This window comes from Boleophthalmus pectinirostris, unplaced genomic scaffold (genome assembly GCF_026225935.1).
Source record: "Boleophthalmus pectinirostris isolate CB_2022bp ecotype Guang Dong unplaced genomic scaffold, ASM2622593v1 HiC_scaffold_10, whole genome shotgun sequence".
Lineage (NCBI taxonomy): Eukaryota > Metazoa > Chordata > Actinopteri > Gobiiformes > Gobiidae > Boleophthalmus > Boleophthalmus pectinirostris.
Window position 1 is genome coordinate 13,072,602 of NW_026570971.1, and position 13,572 is coordinate 13,086,173.

Consider the following 13,572-nt stretch of genomic DNA (forward strand, 5'->3'; position numbering starts at 1 on the left):
TTGTTTCACAGTATGGAAATAAACTTGGTAATCACAATGGAGACAGGTTAATGGTCAGCTCTATGGAGAAGCGAGCCTGCGCATCATAAGAAGTCATGTTTTTAAGGAATTTTTGAGCTATAAAACACCTGTAATTGAACAAATGCAAGCGAGATATGTTTAATGCCCTACTGTGGAACATTCTAAACAATGACTTAAGATTTTCGTGGAGACAAGCAGGTAGCTGACCTTCCACCTTAAAAGTTAAACAATGCACCTTTAAGTACAAATCTTCTGTATCTGTACTTTCTATTCCACTGCATCTGTGAACCAGACTGAAAAGTATTGGTACTGTATAGTATTTTTATTATTATTAGTGTTTGAGACCTGCTGAGAAGGCTGAGGGGTTTATTTTAACATGTTCATAGTCTGAGCAAACAAAAATTATAAAACATAAAATACAGCCAGGAAAACATTATCAATTGATTTGCTTCTGAAAATAACTAGAGCACAAATCAATACAGCTGAAGCTTTATAAGACCTCAAAAAGATCTCTGTGTGAAATCTTCAAATACTTAAGTAGATTTTTTCATGTGATACTTTTATTTGAGTCTTTTTTTGCTCCCGTATCTGTACTTTTACTTAAGTAAAAAAAATTGAGTTACTTCTTCTACCATTGCTACAACTGTCTACATCTAAAGATTTTGTTGTCTGATAATGGTAATAATGAGGTGCGCCTTAGCATGCTAGTTGTTGTCATGGCAAAACTCCTCTCATCTTTAAATTCATTCTAGGATCCAGCAGCTGTTGGAGATAATAGGGAATCATTCGCTGCAGGGAATAAGCAAAACCCATAGACCTTTCTTACAAACTTTGAATGCTTTCCCCCTCATTGTGCTAGTGGTATCTGAGGTCTGTTTTCTATAAGAACCCTTTTAAAGTCAACTCTCCGGGGAGGCTAAACTCATTTGAGGTTTCTTAGGACAACAGAGTGTGCCCTGTAAAAATAAACACTAGTTGGATCGAAGTGCAGTAAGTCTGGCCTGCTGTTTGAATCATGTTTACATAAGCGCCTCCCACTTGTACGAATAAATCTTATGGGCCATGCTTTCAATCAGACTATTAAAAGGCACAGTCCATTAGCCTAAGCCCTCTGTGGCTCTGTGAATAACATGTCACACTTTGAATAATGTATACGGGCCTTATTTACAGAGCACTGCCCTCACATGACCCGTACACCTGCACACATTGATCCTGTATTTACCTCCAGCATAATGATGTGTGTGGTGTTTAAGTGTGGATATAAGAACATTAAAGACATGTCCAGAGGGCTATTTATGGAGGAAAACTATGCACCACCAACAGCGCACAGACCTCATCCAAACTGCACTAAAATACCCCAGTACCCTTGGTAAATATCCAGTTAAAGGCAATCTTCGTCTGATGTATTCTTACAGTATTTCTCATTCAGGAACACAGGGACCCTAACCAGACTGGTGCCACCTAGTGCTTCAGCTCAATTTCTCTCCAGTGACTAGATCAGGAATCAGAATATACTAAATGGTTTGCAAGAACCACGAAAGTGCAAGTCCGGGCACCAGCCAATCAGTGAAGAGCAATACATTCTGTTTTGGCAACGATTCCTGAGATCGAGGATTTAAAGCTGGAACAAAGAGAATGGTGAATTTTATCAAAGGGAAAGACGTTATTGCCCTTCTTCCTACGGGATTTGGGAAAAGCTTAATTACCAGTTCAGTAAAAAAGTAATCGCCTACCATTGAGGGAATGAATCCTAATGCTGCGAGGTCAGACGGTTTCCACAAAGTGAAACCGACTGATGAATCACAGGGACTACAGGAACCCCTCAATCACTCACCAAGGTTTACATTGAATGATTTCAGAATTTAAAAGGAGGTGAAATTAAATAAAATTTGAACTGAAATGTTGTTTGTAGTAAGTTTTATCCATTCATCCATCCATTTTCGTCCGCTTATCCGGGCCGGGTCGCGGGGGCAGCAGCCTAAGCAGGGACTCCCAGACTTCCTTCACCCCAGACACGTCCTCCAGCTCCTCCGGGGGGACCCCGAGGCGTTCCCAGGCCAGCCGAGAGACATAGTCCCTCCAGCGTGTCCTGGGTCTTCCCCAGGGCCTCCTCCCGGTGGGACATGCCTCCCGAGGGAGGCGCCCAGGAGGCATCCGGAACAGATGCCCAAGCCACCTCAACTGGCTCCTCTCGACGTGGAGGAGCAGCGGCTCTACTTCGAGCTCCTCCCGTGTGACTGAGCTCCTCACCCTATCTCTAAGGGAGCGCCCAGCCACCCTGCGGAGGAAACCCATTTCAAGCGCTTGTATCCGTGATCTCGTCCTTTCGGTCACTACCCAGAGCTCATGACCATAGGTGAGAGTAGGAACGAAGACTGACCTGTAAATCGAGAGCTTCGCCTTTCGGCTCAGCTCCCTCTTCACCACAACGGTCCGATACAGCGACCGCATCACTGCCGAAGCTGCACCGATCCGCCTGTCAATCTCACGTTCCGTCCTTCCCTCACTCGTGAACAAGACCCCGAGATACTTGAACTCCTCCACTTGAGGCAAAGACTCCCCACCCACCCGGAGAGGGCAAGCCACCTTTTTCCGGTCGAGAACCATGGCCTTAGACTTAGAAGAGCTGATCTTCATCCCAGCCGCTTCACACTCGGCTGCAAACCGCCCCAGTGCACATTGCAGGTCCTGGTTCGATGAAGCCAACAGGACAACATCATCCGCAAACAGCAGAGATGAGATCCTGTGGTCCCCAAACCGGACCCCCTCCGGCCCCTGACTGCGCCTAGAAATTCTGTCCATAAACACAATGAACAGAACCGGTGACAAAGGGCAGCCCTGGCGGAGTCCAACATGCACCAGGAACAGGTCTGACTTACTGCTGGCAATGCGAACACAGCTCCTGCTCCGGTCATACAGGGACCGGACAGCCCTTAGCAAAGGGCCCAGAACCCCATACTCCCAGAGCACCCCCCACAGGACACCACGAGGGACACGGTCAAATGCCTTCTCCAAGTCCACAAAGCACATGTGGACTGGTTGGGCAAACTCCCATGAACCCTCGAGCATCCTATGGAGAGTGTAGAGCTGGTCCAGTGTTCCACGGCCCGGACGAAAACCACACTGCTCTTCCTGGATCTGAGATTCGACTATCGGCCGGATTCTCCTCTCCAGTACCCTGGCATAGACCTTACCGGGAAGGCTGAGGAGTGTGATCCCCCTATAGTTGGAGCACACCCTCCAGTCCCCCTTCTTATACAGAGGGACCACCACCCCGGTTTGCCAGTCCAGAGGTACTGTCCCCGACCGCCACGCGATGTTGAAGAGGCGTGTCAGCCAAGACAGCCCCACAACATCCAGAGACTTAAGGTACTCAGGACGGATCTCATCCAACCCCGGAGCCTTGCCACCAAGGAGCTTTCCAACCACCTCAGTGACTTCAGCCAGGGTGATGGATGAGTCCACCTCCGAGTCCCCAGCCTCGGCCTCCTCCTCGGAAGACGTGACGGTGGGATTGAGGAGATCCTCAAAGCATTCCTTCCACCGCCGGACAACGTCCCCAGTTGAGGTCAGCAGCTCTCCCCCCGCACTGTAAACAGTGTTGGCGAAGAACTTCTTCCCCCTCCTGAGGCGCCGGACGGTTTGCCAGAATCTCTTTGAGGCCGTCCGATAGTCCTTCTCCATGGCCTCCCCGAACTCCTCCCAGCTCCGAGTTTTTGCCTCCGCAACCGCACAGGCTGCAGCACGCTTGGCCCGCCGGTACCCGTCAGCTGCTTCAGGAGTCCCCCGAGCCAGCAAGGCCCAATAGGACTCCTTCTTCAGCTTGACGGCATCCCTTACTTCTGGTGTCCACCACCGGGTTCGGGGATTGCCGCCGCGACAGGCACCACAGACCTTACGCCCACAGCTCCGAGCAGCCGCATCGACAATAGAGGCCGAGAATGAAGCCCACTCGGACTCCATATCTCCAGCCTCCCCCGGAATCTGGGAGAAGTCCTCCCGGAGGTGCGAGTTGAAAGTCCCTCTGACAGAGGGCTCCACCAGACGTTCCCAACAGACCCTCACTACACGCTTGGGCCTGCCAGGTCTTTCCGGCTTCCTCCTCCGCCAGCAAACCCAACTCACAACCAGGTGGTGATCAGTTGACAGCTCAGCCCCTCTCTTCACCCGAGTGTCCAAGACACGCGGCCGGAGATCAGATGACACGACTACAAAGTCGATCATCGACCTCCGGCCTAGGGTTTCCTAGTGCCACGTGCACTTATGGACACCCTTGTGCTCAAACATGGTGTTCGTTATGGACAAACCGTGACTAGCACAGAAGTCCAGTAACAAAACACCGCTCGGGTTCAGATCAGGGAGGCCGTTCCTCCCAATCACCCCTCTCCAAGTGTCACTGTCGTTGCCCACGTGGGCGTTGAAGTCCCCCAGGAGAACAACGGAGTCCCCGGTCGGTGCACTGTCTAGTACCCCTCCCAAGGACTCCAAGAAGGCCGGGTACTCTGCACTGCTGTTCGGCCCGTAGGCCGACACCACAGTGAGAGACCTGTCCCCGACCCGAAGGCGCAGGGACGCGACCCTCTCGTTCACCGGGGTGAACTCCAACACACAGCAGCTGAGCTGTGGGGCAATGAGCCCACACCAGCCCGCCGCCGCTCCCCGCGGCCAACGCCAGAGAAATGGAGAGTCCAGCCCCTCTCAAGGAGTTGGGTTCCAGAGCCCAAACTGTGCGTGGAGGTGAGGCCGACTATATCTAGTCGGTAACGCTCAACCTCCCGCACAAGCTCAGGCTCCTTCCCCCCCAGCGAGGTGACATTCCATGTCCCCAGAGCTAGTCTCCATGTCCGGAGATCCGGTCGTCGAGGCCCCGCCGTCGACTGCCGCCCAGATCTCTCTGCACCGGCCCCATATGGCTCCTCCCGCGGGTGGTGGGCCCACGTGAGGACGGCCCCACGTCGCTCCTTCGGGCTAAGCCCGGCCGGGCCCCGTGGGGGAAGGCCCGGCCACCAGGCGCTCGCTGACGAGCACCCACCCCAGGCCTGGCTCCAGGGTGAGGCCCCGGTGACGCCAATCAGGGCGACGTAACTGGCCTCTGTGTTGCACTCATCATAAGGGGCTTCTGAACCATTCTTTGTCTGACCCGTCCCCCCGGACCTGTTTGCCTTGGGTGACCCTACCAGGGGCATGAAGCCCCTGACAACATAGCTCCCGGGATCATTCGGGCACTCAAACCCCTCCACCACGATAAGGTGACAGTTCAAGGAGGGGAGTAAGTTTTATGTCCTTGAAAATGGACATTACAGTGTAAACATGCACAGAAGGTCAAATCCAGCTCAGACAGTCCTGACCAAAGCTAGCTCAAAATCTGGAGATGGGTCCTTGGGTACAGCACTACTGCTTCTATTGCTCCTGACATGTTGCCCCAGCAGCATAGAGAGGTGGGTCAAATACAGAATACACATTTCCCTACACAACAAAGTGTACTTAAACTTGTATTGATGACATAAGGAGACACAGAATTATATCCAAATTCAGAAGAACATTACAAATTCATGTAATTAACTACTGTAATCTATTCTTTTTTTTGTAATCTGTAAGTCTAAGCATCACTGGCAGCCCTCCACTGGACCCTGCTGTGCTCATGTGTAGAACTACTTACGATCATGTAACTGCAGACTGACAGATCACCTGTTTCCTGAACACTACATCATGTCTCTCTTCATTTATTAAGCTAAGTGCCTTTCCACTCGCTCTATCACCACTGCAGGCCCCTGTCCTCACGCCTGTATGGAGGACACTGGACCAATATAAACACTGAACTCTGACAGAGAATAAAGAAGGACTTATATGGGGAATGATCAATCTGCAGTGCTAATATAGATGTATAGATATATGGAAACTGCCTAGTTGGATAGAGAATTTGAGTAACAGACCAGTGTTTCTCAAACTTTTTTTATGGGGACCCATATTTCAAAAGTCACAAACGTTCATGACCAAAGTTGTGCATTTGACCATTGACCATTTGAACATTAATGAGGATATTTTATTGTTGACTGAGTGATCGTGTCTGTCTGAACATTTAGTATTACTCAAGTTTTAAACAATGAAAAACAGTAATTGAAGCAGCAATAAAAGGACCCATAAGTCGTCTAGTTGGACATTAAATGTGGCCCATTTCTTTTTCTTTACAACATTCAATTGAACCAGCAATATGGGAACAGAATAGTCAGTACAATTGTTACAAAAAGATGAGAAATTATGCAAAACATGTCTTAACATGTAACCCTAACCCTAACCCTTAACATTTCTAATGAGATAGGTGGGCCTGTCTCCTTTTTTGTAGCATGTTCCAGTCCAGGGTGCAGGAGGAGTGCACAGCAGCAGATCAGAAGCAGCATTTAGTCTGTTTCTGTGCTTTGTCTTCAGTTTTGTGAGCACAGAATATCTCATATGCAGATCTGTATATTGCAGACCAACATGCAAATCATGACAAGGCGACCCAAATCTCTTGCAACCCACCTGGAGATTGCAACCCAGTCTTTAGGGAACAATGTTCACATGACACTCTTTTTTTTCTTCTTCTTCTTCTTACAAGTAAGCACTGAAGGAAATAGACCAGCTATTTGATAAACCTGCTCCGCAAAATTTGGTTGATTTAACAAAACATTTCTGCTCTATTTCCCCTCATTATAGTTCTGTTGATTCATAAATACTTTTACGAATACAGGAGACACCAGATGACGCTATTTCTGGTAACACATATTTGTAATGTCTGTGTTTATAAATAAGTGTCAATACTTCAAAAAACAATTAAACAAGTAATTTCCTCATTGACACTAGAACCCTTTTTGAGCTTATCCTGTCAATAGCGGACAGCTGGTGTTGTGACTGAGATTTCATTGCAAACAAAAGCGCCACATCCTCTTGAGCGCCGCGTGCAAACAGGAAGAGACACCTGACAGCCTTGACTCCTCACACAGGGCTCCCCTATGAGGCCGACGCATGCCCCACATTAAGGAAGAGTAAACAGGATTTTCCATGTTTGAAATGCAAGAGCGTGTTTTCATTTAACGCTAATCACCTTAAGCAACAATAAGCAGCTTTTGCACACGGCTCAAGCACTTCCTAAGGCAAATATAGTTTTCCTGTCAACAATACAGTGGATACAGTGTTAGGCACAGCTGTAATAGAAGGAAGAGTGAGTGTACGGCCCTGTGTCCTGTTTGGGGCCAGTATCCAGGTGTTTAACCATCTGCATTGCTCTCATTCAGTCATGTAAGAAAGGTGTTGTTGTGTAGGTAAAGCCGAGTGTTAAAAGGCCCATATTAGGCTCTTTTCTAAACTGTCATAATGTCGTTTCCTTATCACAAACATGCCCGGAGTTGTGTTTTGTTTCATTCACACATGTTTAACACACAAACCCTGAATATTTAGGCCAAGTTCTTCTCTCAAACTGACAATGTGATAATAGAGGAAGTGCTCCACTGTGGTTTTAAACTCTGGACACCTTCACTAGAATCATTTGGATGATTTCAGGAGAGCGCAGAGCATTTTGAGCTTTGGAGACACTCACTAATAATAATAAATAGAGTTCCTCAAATGTGAAGTAAAATCATCACACCATGGCCTAAAACCCCAATGAGTCATTTCTGTGAAAGCTTTCTGATGAAGGATCTGGCACCCGTGTAAGTAAGTAAGTATGTAAGTAAATTCTTATTTATATAGCGGTGTTCAGAGACATATGTCACAAAGACGCTTTACAAAGCATTATTCATTCACTCCATACCTGGTGATGGTAAACTACTATTGTAACTACAGCTCCCCAGGGGCAGACTGACGGAAGTGAGGCTGCCAATCTGCACCATCGGTATCTCCGACTGCCACCATCACTCATGCACACACCACTTTCATACTAGGCACTGTGGGTGAAGTGTCTTGCCTAAGGACTTGCCAGTGGTCTCCCATCCAAGTACTAACCAGGCCTGGCCCTGGTGAGCTTCTGAGATCTGACAGGATCAGGCTTTGACAAACTGGTATGGCCTTGTCTCCTGCAGCAATACTGGAGCGATGGTACCTGGACCTGTTTGCCTCAGACTTGGCACAGTTGGGGTTAACAGCAGCCTGTATTTTCACGCTCCAGGCAAAGCTCTGGGTCCAGGGGCAAGGGTCTGCTACTTAAAACTCTGACGTCACCCAAACATAATTTAGGATCCATGTTACACTATTTACTGGTAAATATTATTTCTGTTATATAATGCTGTTTCCTCATTAAAAGCATACCTGGAATTATTGAACAAAAGGTAAAAGTTAGCTGTTAACTTGAAAACTACCACTTTTTGACATCACAAGGTGGAGCAGAGAATTTTGAACTTTAGAGATGTAGACAGACTAATAATGTAGAATTACTTATACGTGTGAATGAAACAAAACTCAGCTCCAGATGTTTTGAGGAGGCAACAACATTTTAACATGGCTTTAAGTTCAAAAGTCAGTTTTGCGTAATATAGAACCTTTAATCAAAACATTGATTTCAGCAATTTGCCAAAAGACAAACAGAACTTCCAAGTTTGGAACACTGTGAAACGGGGCGAAAGCTAAAACACAAAACTATTTCTGGTTTAAAGCCTGAAAAGTGCAGTACATGGATAAACAGCTGTAAATAATGTGCATTATATTCTGTTGCTAAGAATGTTGGCTCAGTATATAAATTGCCATTACTGGTAATATAGTGATTTATCAAATTTTTTGTCATCTTTTTTTCTTCTGAGTCTGCGTCCACTCTTATCCAATCATCTCACTCATTTGTGTAGCTCCTTCTTAGCGTAAGCAGATGGAGCCAAAGAGGACTATAGGCCTGGAAGGGCCTGACCAGGAGCAGATGGATGGAGTGTTTTGGTAATCCACCTCATAAGAGAAAAAAATAACATGGGATATGCAGAAAACATGTGCTTGAATTTCAATTGAAAATCATTACAAAGCATTACAACTTTTACTGTTATAATTTATTCAAGTTCGGTGGGCCGGATTTAAAAAAATTAAAGGACCATATTTGGCTCCCGGGCCGTAGTTTGCCCACCCCTGGCCTAGAACCTTATGCTCCAGCACATCCACTGTGAAGCAAACCGAAAACTGAAACAAGACTGGGATTTTCAAATATTTAGTCCTGTCAGAACATTTAGCCAGCTCCTCTGTTGTTATCAGTGATGCCTGTTGGCTTGGAGCAAGAGTGACTGGTGTCCCTTTGGCCCAGGCTGAGTGCTGTCCTCTCCCACTCTCTAGTCCCTCTCTGGTCCCCTTTTGGTCCCTCTCTCGTCCCTCTCTGGCCCCTCTCAGTACATGGAACAGGGCTGCTATAGGAGATGAATAGATATCATTAATGGCATTCATCTGTTTACGTTTGGGACATAATTCTGGAGCCCTGAACCCCCCACGCACACAGGAAATGAGCGTTATGCCTGAGAACTACTTCTACTGATGCATTTTAACAGGTTCAAGCTTATAACTCCTCTTCAAGATTCAATGATTTATAAAAATAAAAAGATACATTTTAGTGCAGGAGCTGATCACTGCTGTATCCAGGGTGATTTTATTAGGCCTATATGTTCTGCACATAAAATAGACTTCTGGGAGCTTTTAACCATGCAACAATGAGCTCTTATTACTCAGAGTTATATTTTGATTTAGAGATTGTAGTTTTTATGTTGATACATGAGTAAACATTAATTTGCCCTCTTCTCACTAATTACTGTTGATTATTCCAAAAACTTAGTCTACATTTTTCAACAATAAAGACAAATAAATGAATATCTGCTGCTTATTATTATGATAATTATTTTCTGCTTATATCTGCTTTTGTCTGTCTTGTTTTCTCTCTTGTCCAATTATCTAATTTCTTGCTTTAACCATAGGCGTATGAGGATGTAGGGTCTCTCCGGTCATCAATTTTAAACAGAAAGTCAATGGACCCATTTCTATTATTAAACCAAAATGTAGATTTATGATTCACATATATGTTATTATAGCACAACACACACTACCACACTACAATATGGGTCTTATTTGGTGGAAGCAAACTTGTTTATGCAAAACACTTGTCATATTCAAACTTTGAACAAGTAGTGGTTTAACAAAGAAATATTGTTGCTAAAATGTGTTTGGTTCTTAAAAAACAGCAGAGTATCAAGTGCAGTGTATCGATTATTGCATGTAGCTATCGCCATATTGTGATAAAATTGTATTATGAGCCAAGTATTGTGTATTGTATCGAATCCCTAACCAGGCTGGCGCCACCTAGTGCCTCCACTCAATTTCATTTCTCTGCAGTGACTAGCTAAGGAATCGAAATACACTAGACGATTTGTAAGAACCACGGAAGTTGTAGACCACGCACCGGCCCATCTGCGAAGAGCTGTGAAGCCATGACGTCAAACTCAAACACCTGTCTGGGTACCTTTTGTGGTACAGCACAACTGTAAACAAAGAGGTCGAGATGGATGTAGACGAAGCCATACATTCTGTGTTGGGAATGATTCCCGAGATCGAAGATTTAAAGCCTGAACAAAGAGAATGTTTGATGAATTTTATCATGGAGAAAAATTTTACTGCGCTTCTTCCTACGGGATTTGGGAAAAGCTTAATGTACCAGTTAGCCCCGATAGCGATGCATTGCATACGACCAAATATCAGCGATTGATTAAATAAAAAAAGTACCCGCCTACTGTCGAGCGAACGAATCCTAATGGTGTGGGTTTAGACGGCTTCCACAAAGTGAAACTGACTGATGAATCAGGCTATTGAATCCCAGCCATAATATTAAATACACTATGTTGCAAATGGGCCCACAGCAACTAACAGCCTCCCTTAAATTTGAACTTGGTGCATTCCTCATTATATAAGATGCTGTGGGCTAGTCCCCTCTCCAAAATGAGCCAGTATGCTTGTATAATTATTATGTGTTTACAGTACAAATATTCTAAATGTTCTCATTAGTGAGAATCAGCGATGCACCTTAAACAACATTCAAACTGAGCTTGTGTGGATTCAGAGCAGATGGTGCAGCAGCAGGGCCTGACTGACACTGTAAAACAAAACAACTAAGTCACAACAACATAATTTACACTGTATGGAAAATACTGACAAAACTGAACAGCCATAACATTATGATCACATACAAATGAACACGTCAGGTTATCTCTTCATCAGATATTGTTGATGAGATATTGGTGCCCTTACAGTGAAATTTGACAAAAGACAGTCGCAAAACAAGAAGGTTCTGGGTTCAGTTCCCACACTGGGTGGGGGTCTTTTCAGTTTTGGCTCAGACCTAACTGTCCATCACCTCAACATTATTTTGTTCTATAATAACAAATAAAGCTCTTGCATTTGCATTTTGGTCTGATACAGACTGTAATTGTTAAGGGAATTAATACTAGTAAAGGCATTAGGTGGCGCCTATCTAGCAATTAGATCAGGAATCAACATACACTAGATGATTTGCAAGAACCCCGGAAATTGAAGACCACGCACCAGCCAATCAGCAAAGAGCTGTGAAGTCATGACGTCAAACTCAAGCACCTGTCTGGGTCCCTTTTGTGGTACAGCACAACAGTAAACAAAGCGGTCGAGATGGATGTAGACGAAGCCATACATTCTGGGATGACAACGATTCCTGAGATCGATAATTTAAAGCCGGAACAAAGAGAATGTTTGGTGAATTTTATCAAGGGGAAGGGGATTTGACGCATTACATACATCATGACCAAATAGCAGCGATTGGTTAAATAAAAAAGTACCCGTCTACCGTCGAGCGAACAAATCCTAATGCTGCGAGGTCAGACAGTTTCCATGAAGTGAAACCGGCTGAAGAATCAGGGTAGCCCAAAATAGCCTATCTTGAAAAACATGCATTCTTACTGTGAGTGGGGTCACCTTTTCACAAATCTGACATGTAACTTTGCCTTTGAGGTCACTTGCTTGACTCCATGGAGATAATCAGATATGTTAAATACCAAACTGTAAAGCACATGGAAACATGTGGCAGACGCTCCACCAGAAAAGTTACAAAGTGCAGCTTTATTTTGCAAGAGTGTTTGGTTAGAACTGACCAATAATGTAAATTTAGTTAGGTTTTTAGTTTAGTATTAAAACAATGCAATCAGATTTAATGGTGCATTATGTGACTTTTGGTGGAGGACTTTTTTTCTTTATTGAGATGCTATTGCTTTGCATGGTATGTTCTACTGTATGGCATTAAAAGTCTGTTCAGCCCTTGTTTCATTAGATGTGACTGTATTGATGTGCATTCCGGTCTTGTGTGAGCAGCCCCGCCTCTCCACCGAGCTGATCTGTACCTTGGCCTGCTTGCCTCCGTGGAGACAGATAAGTTTAATGTCTTTGTGCGAAACATTCCAGTCTGAACCACTAAAAGTGCATTGTGTAACTTTTCTGATGGAAGATGTTGCTTTTCTCCATGGAGATTTCACTGCCAAAATGCTTCACAGTATTATTACACAGCATTAAAACTTTCTATCTTTATGGACACCAGGGATGTAGTGGGCGTGGTGCACAAGGGTACAGGGTCCACCCACTTCTCCCAACGTGAGATATAAAAAAATAACAAATATAAAATAGCTACAACTTAAATGTCAAACCGGAGCTATTGGCAATGGTGAAAACAAACTGCATAGGCTCATAATATCTGCACTACTGTCCTATAGTGACTTGAGACATGATTGGACCAGGACTGATCACAGAACTGAACCAGAACTGAAACAGGACTAAAACAGGATTAAACCAGGACTAAACCAGAACTGAACCAGGACTGACTGTCAGGACGGACCGGGACTGTCTATTGACTGCAGGTAAAAGGACTGGTACAGGGGCACTGCAGTTGCCCGATCTAGCTTTGTGGACACCCTGCTCTGTGGGTTCGGGGTTCTCTCTCTTGCTCTCTCTTTATGTTTGTGCTGAAAGTGAGTTTTTTTTTTTTTTTTTAAATAAACAATATGTATGACACCTGTGTGTATTTTGGCATGTCAAGTTGAGTGCACAGCTTTTGGGGTGGGGGTGAATGGGGGTGGGGGTGGTCGAGATTCATCACATCAGTGATGGAATCACTTACCCCCACTTAAAAAAATCCCACTACACCGCCGATGGTTAATGTCAGGATTAAACCCACCACACCAGGTCAAGTTACAGGTCAGATCTGTGTAGACGCAACCGCGCTTTTGAGCAATAAAACCACCTGTAATAGAATAAATGTCAAGGAGATCTGTTTAATGTGACAGGCCCCCCAACCAAAAAGTTACATTGTGCACCTTTAAGTAGGCTACATCTACATAGAGACTAGCATGTTGCAAGAAAATGTACGCAGTGCACCTTTAAATGAACGTTTACAACTCAGACTGCACTGGTAAATACCGGTGGGGGATGCCATGCTACCAGCTCAAGTGCCTGAGATATTTAGGATCGCCCTCTCCTGAGTGTTCCCCACACAATAGGCCTGTGCACCGGGCTCTTATGGCTCTGCGGGTGGAATGTGTGGAAGTCACA